Source organism: Micropterus salmoides, unplaced genomic scaffold (assembly GCF_014851395.1).
Source record: "Micropterus salmoides isolate LMB-PRFRI ecotype aquatic unplaced genomic scaffold, ASM1485139v1 Ms_hic_scaffold_16, whole genome shotgun sequence".
In the NCBI taxonomy this organism is placed as follows: domain Eukaryota; kingdom Metazoa; phylum Chordata; class Actinopteri; order Centrarchiformes; family Centrarchidae; genus Micropterus; species Micropterus salmoides.
In genome coordinates, this window is record NW_024040707.1 from 4,208,269 (window position 1) to 4,214,308 (window position 6,040).

Here is a 6,040-nt window from a genome sequence, read left to right on the forward strand (position 1 = left end):
GTAATTTTCACACTATTTTCTCTCATTCATTGGGGTAAACAAATATTAGATTAGAGATAAATCAGATATAATCAAATGATTATAGTGATTCGTAAAAATAAGGGTTACTCGAAGCCCTAATGATGAACAAAACATCCCTGTTTAACACCATACCTAAAAAAAAATAAGTGCCAAAATCAGGATGTTATGTGAGTTATATGCAAATTATAATCAGAGCAACCAGGTAAATAATGCAAATGCACATGGTTATGTAATGGCAACAGACAGGTGGAGGTAGAGGGATAGAAGCCATCTACTGTACTGACAAGAAGCTTTTGAAAGCTACAGCTGAATATTAATTCAGCGGTTACTGAGCTTCACAAAGACTCAACAATGGAGCGGTCACACTAACACTAAAAAACTGTTTAGGATAATGGATGCAAAATTTAAAACATAACACTAAAAATTACAAACTGATATAATGTGTGTGTTCATGTTCACAGTGGTCCGGCAGGATTAAGCGAAACACGGGAGGTGGGTAGCTGTAATTTATTTATGCTTGGATGTTGTATCAGAATCAGAATCAGAAATACTTTATTGATCCCCGAGGGGAAATTCTTTATATGTTTTTTTGTATGTTCAATTATGTCCAATGACAGAAGTTTATACAGACAGCACAACATCGTCAGATGGTTAATGATTAATGAATGATCAATGACGTGTCTACATTGGTATTTACTGACAGACGCACTGAGCTGCAGTGGGTCACCGGGTCTGGCTTAATTAACTCTGGTATTAACAAACTGTCTATATAAACCCCTGACATAAATTATTGAAAGTAAGCATAATCAATAGCTAACTTTGGTTGATACTGGACAGTATTTATGTGAGTAAGTGCGTTAATCAAACACAGTTTTGATAATAACTAAAATTTAATTTGCAGCCTGTCCTCCTGGTTGGAGTATTTATGGCAGCCGTTGTTTCATCGTTCAGACCAGTCACAAGGACATGGCCAATGCAGAGGTACTTAGTTAATCACTCTTTAGTAGGGGTGTGATGAGATCTTTCGCGCCGCAAGATTAAATTGTGACGACATTTCTCGTCAGGTAAAAAGCTGTCCTGTGAGACAGACACAAATGTTTAACGCTGAAAAGCCACACATTCATTTTCTCAGGCAGTGAAATCCGCCCAGCTGATTAACTACCAACTGACATTTGCAACATAAAACATCTAAAAACTGACGCCAGCTTTGCTCTGTTTGGAAATGTGAGCCACGCTTTATCTGAGCTGCTGAAGTTAACGTGTGTGGATTTGTGGTGCGATTTCTGCCCGATCAAAAGTGTTTCAGTTACTTTCAGTTTCACATGCAACATGCTTTCCCAAACTGCAGAAACTGGCATAACGTTACTACCATCGGATCAAAAACGTAATGCACAGCAGAGGGCAGGTAGACTTCTCTTTAAATGATGACGTTAGTCTGGTTATATTCTGCCTTTTCTCTGGACATGTCAGAGAACACATGATATGTGCGAGAGATCTTAAATGTGCAGAAAGTTTTGAACAGAAAAGCTGCTGAAACACAGGAGCTATTAAAGTCCAGGAGTTTATAACTTCATAATTTATGGTGACTAAATCATGACTCAGCAGGGATGATATTACATGAGAAAAGTTGATCTACGGGAGAAACAGGTCTGAAAGCAGCACAGAATGACTGAGAGCTGCACTGACTTATATTCTGTTTTTTAGATAACCAAATAGATTTTGAATTGTCACCAGCCACTTGAATTTTGTGTTTTTCTTTATATAAATTTTAAAAAATCACCTTAAACTGGTGCAGGAAAATTCATCGTAATGCAGGCAATAAAGTCTTTAATGCTCAAAATGTTAATTTAATTCAGCATCAAAGATTTCAATATCTTGTCTCGTGAACCCGATCTCGAATCTCGTTTCGTGGGTTAAAGGTCTCGTCACACCCCTACTCTTTAGATCATTTCTCGCCTCTTCTTCATCTCAGTCTTATCTGCGTACATGCTTTTTAGATGTTCCATGTTGACCTCTGTCTCCCCCATCAGCTTACCTGCATCGCTCTTGGTGGAAACCTGGCCTCAATCAACAGTCTCGGGGAATCATTTTTCATTAGCAATCTGATTTTCCAAACGTCTGGCTCATTTGTAACTGCCTGGATTGGGATCTTTGATGCAATACAGGTGAGCTATACTAGTAGACTTGTGCTAGTACAGCCAATGATGAGAATGAATATGTGTGCTAACCAAATTATAGCTCCTGAGCAACCTCGTCAAGATAGATCATTTAGACAAAAATGTGCAAATGTAAAGATTACCTAACTGAAAACCACCTGAGACACCTGGCAGGCAAGTTTTTTCTTTCTCTGACATGAATGACTAAGGCCACATTCATACCAGGAAAGACTGTTGGTTTACTTGTTTTGGTCCAGATCAAGTAGATTCACAAAAAAAACTTTATACTATAAGCTCTGGTGGACGGAGCATGCTCTTATGTTGCATGCTGAGAGTAGTTCTGCTCAGAAGACAGTGATCAGATATAAAGTTTGAATTCATAGAGAGAGGCTATGTACATACAACCAGATCAACAGCTTATTACATCAGACATTTTTACTGCTAATATTATTGCATACTGCTATGCGTACTATGAGTCATGTTGAGCCTTTTCATCATCTCTAATTACATAATAAAAATCTGACTGACACACAGTGCACATAAAAATATTTGCAACAACGGAAAAACAAACTCTAGTGTGATTCAGTCTAACCAAACAAGGCAGGTGTGAATACACACTATGAATCAGCTAATATAATGTAAATAATGTTGTGATTCAATGCTCAATATTTAGACAAAAAGCACAAAACACCCATGTCTTTCAGTACTTCTCACTAACAAGCAGGTATTGACGACAGGAAAAACAAAGCACACAGGAACTTGAAGTTTACCACAGTGTATTATGAAGTCATTGCACAGTACAAAACCTACAGTTCAGCCACCAATGAATGGGTCCTCATCTCAAATCCCCACGAGAATCCACATCTCAACAAATAAACTCCTCTGCTGGATCCCAGCAAGCAAATAAAAAATACTCAGTTTGAGTTTCAAGCAAAAGTTTGCCATCAAAAATAAAACCAAGTGAAGAGGACTTACCTCTTGTAGTCTTGTGGTGCAGCTGCTGCTGCTGACAAGCCAACCGGCCGGATGGACTGGGCCTCTTCCACTGGTGAGTTTGGTTTGAAACATTGCCACAGATAACCCCTGAGCTGACTGCTGGGTGTTTGTATTTTGTGTGAGACACAGGTGCGTGCAGCGATCACCACAACACGCAAACCTACTACATGTTTTATGTTCTTCCCAGTCTGCCAAAGAGTTGGATGGCCCGACGTTTTCACCTGCTGCTGCCAACAATTTACCCTCATTTGGCAGGTGGCAGGTGCCAATTTCAGACTCTGCTTACTAGTGTTGTTTTATAATAATGGGCTATTTTTGTACTGGAGGTGATTATTAGGTGCATATGAATAATGTAAATTGGAACAGTGCTAGTTTGATATAAGGCCACTTTGTGAAAAGACAGCAAAGCCTATATCATCTCTGACCACACCCAGCATCACTGATGGGACAGGTGAGATGTTAGTTGACTGGAGGTCAGCAAAAACAGGATTTTCAGGGGGTGTTAAGTTGCTCTGTCATGTTATATTTCATGGTCAGGTCTAATCACTTACTTCCACATCAACAGAGTCTTACAAGCAAGGTTACACGTCCCTGCTATAAAGTCATCTTTCTCTTCCAGGAGGGAACGTGGATGTGGACAGATGGCTCGAAGGTTGCCTTCACATACTGGGGTTATGGGGAGCCGAACAATGCAGGAGGACAACACTGTACAGAGATCAACTTTGCAGGTACAAATAGTATTTCTTTATTTCCTGAGTATTTTTAATTGTATTTCTGTTTCTTTTCATACACTCGTCTTGATTTGTCTAAAGAATGAGCACTACATTAGAGACATTTAAAAGCACTCTGATCAGTTCAAGATATAAACTGGAGACTTTCATGCTGTTGTACTTTTTTTCTTCTTACATCAGGACGTTTTTGGAACGATGTCCCCTGTCACTTCAGTAAACCTTTTGTTTGTGCCAAGAAACTGTGATGCCTCCCTCCGTCTGCTGTCGTATTTGCGATTACGATGCCACTTCCACCATGATTGATGATGACGATATTTGATAATAGCAAACTTGCTCTAATGATTTCCTTCCAGTGAAATTCTTTCTAAATGAAATTCCTCCAAATCAGTAAATTGTAATATCATTCCCCTGTTTTCTTACTATCGAAAATTTCCTCACTAAACTATGATGACATTTTAGGGCCATTGTAGATTATTTTTGATTACAGAGCCAGATGAGGGGAGGGGATATTTTAAGAATAAATTACTTGTTTTCAGTTAAGTCAGTGCAGACATAAGAGAAGAGGTGGGCAGATATGAGTGACTGCAACAAAGCCACTTGAAAGCATGTCACATCTTAGTCATTTATAAATGCCTGCAGTTCTTCCCCTTTTCTATGCTTTTGGACTTTGAACAGAAAGTAGTATCTCTCTGTGGGTGAAAGTAACTTATATATGATGGCTGTTATTAACACGTGCATTCCTTGCTTTTACTAGAGTACAGAGCCTTTGATAACACAAACACATTCGAAAAAATCTATGTCTTTGTATTCCCATAGATTGTTAATTTTTTTTTCTCTTGAAAATTTGTTTTTTTCTTGTAACTGTACCCCTGCCCCCCATAATTAGGCTATTGTTTTACCTACAATAGCCCTAATCTGCCATCATACTAAGCTGATTGAACTGTGATTTTTTTTAAATGCTTTCCTATTATGGGAAAATATTGTTTTTAAATTTTCTGTCGAATGTTCACACAATTTAATTTTAATTAAAAATAATCTGAAAGCACAAAGTGTTCCTGTTATGAAATCTTCCTCCATTTTAGCTGTATGAGTGTGTGTGTGTGTGTTTGTGTGAGCATTATCATGAATAGTGCAGGTACATGGAGGAGGTTGCTGCACAACAGGAGGGAGTTTACTGAAAAACGATTGCATCTGTGGGAATGATGCATTTTACCTCAGCCTTCATCAGGTTGGCTTTGTGGACTCGGATCATTTATTAAACAATGTTTAGGATTTATACTATTGGTTACTGTACTGGCCTCAAACAGAACATTTTATGGAAGATAGGTTAATGTTTGGGAAATAATGTGGCTTCGTTGTTAATGCACAATTTTATTTCCCACACTTTATTCGGGGGGACCACCCCAAAAAAATCAATGAATAAGAAAAAGCACTAACCAGAAGCACATGACTCTCAAATACAGAAGTCGAGAAGAACACCTCGGGAACCCTGAAACATCGAATAGCCTACGTGAATGCTGATTGGGATGAAGCCCCACTAATTATACGATTCTAATCATCAGAAGTTTTTTCTGCAACAAATACGCACATGCATTCAAGATAATATCTTGAATCAGAGATCCCCCCACTGACAGCCCTGAAAACAACAAGAAGCTGAAGTCTGCTGGTTTCAAAGTTTCCGTGAGAACGAAGTTAACATGAGTCACTTTCCTATAAAGACTCACGGAAAGAGTCTCAGATTGCTTCCTTGTTTTCTTCTCGACTGCTTGAACAAAAGATTTCGTTGATTAAATGGCAGGTTACATTGTTTCACTTCCGCATTTTCTGATGGGTATCCTTTTACAAGCTATTACTTTGCATTCATTTAAAACTATCCGATGCCCATTACTGCTTTTTAACATGTGACAAACTGGCTTGTAGCCTGCTCACTTAGAGATGACACAGCAAAGCACAGAAAATGAATTCATCAAAGAAAACCCAAACAGGAACATGTGTGACCCTGGTGGAAATGTAGCACAGCACAGTATACCCTCAGTCTTTTTGTACTCACATAAACCATAACACAAGTAACGCTGGTAACAGTTCAGTAGGTCACTATTTTTACCGCAGTGCCAGCGCAGGTCATACTTGTGCTGA

General features: G+C 38.7%; 1 long non-coding RNA gene across 1 annotated transcript; it reads left to right on the forward strand.

Moving 5' to 3' along the window:
* The first annotated feature begins 2,055 nt into the window (after positions 1–2,055).
* Positions 2,056–4,888, forward strand: LOC119905206. Its single transcript, XR_005444788.1, has 3 exons — positions 2,056–2,186; positions 3,793–3,901; positions 4,085–4,888. It is a non-coding gene; the product is annotated as an uncharacterized LOC119905206 (long non-coding RNA).
* Positions 4,889–6,040: the final 1,152 nt, after the last annotated feature.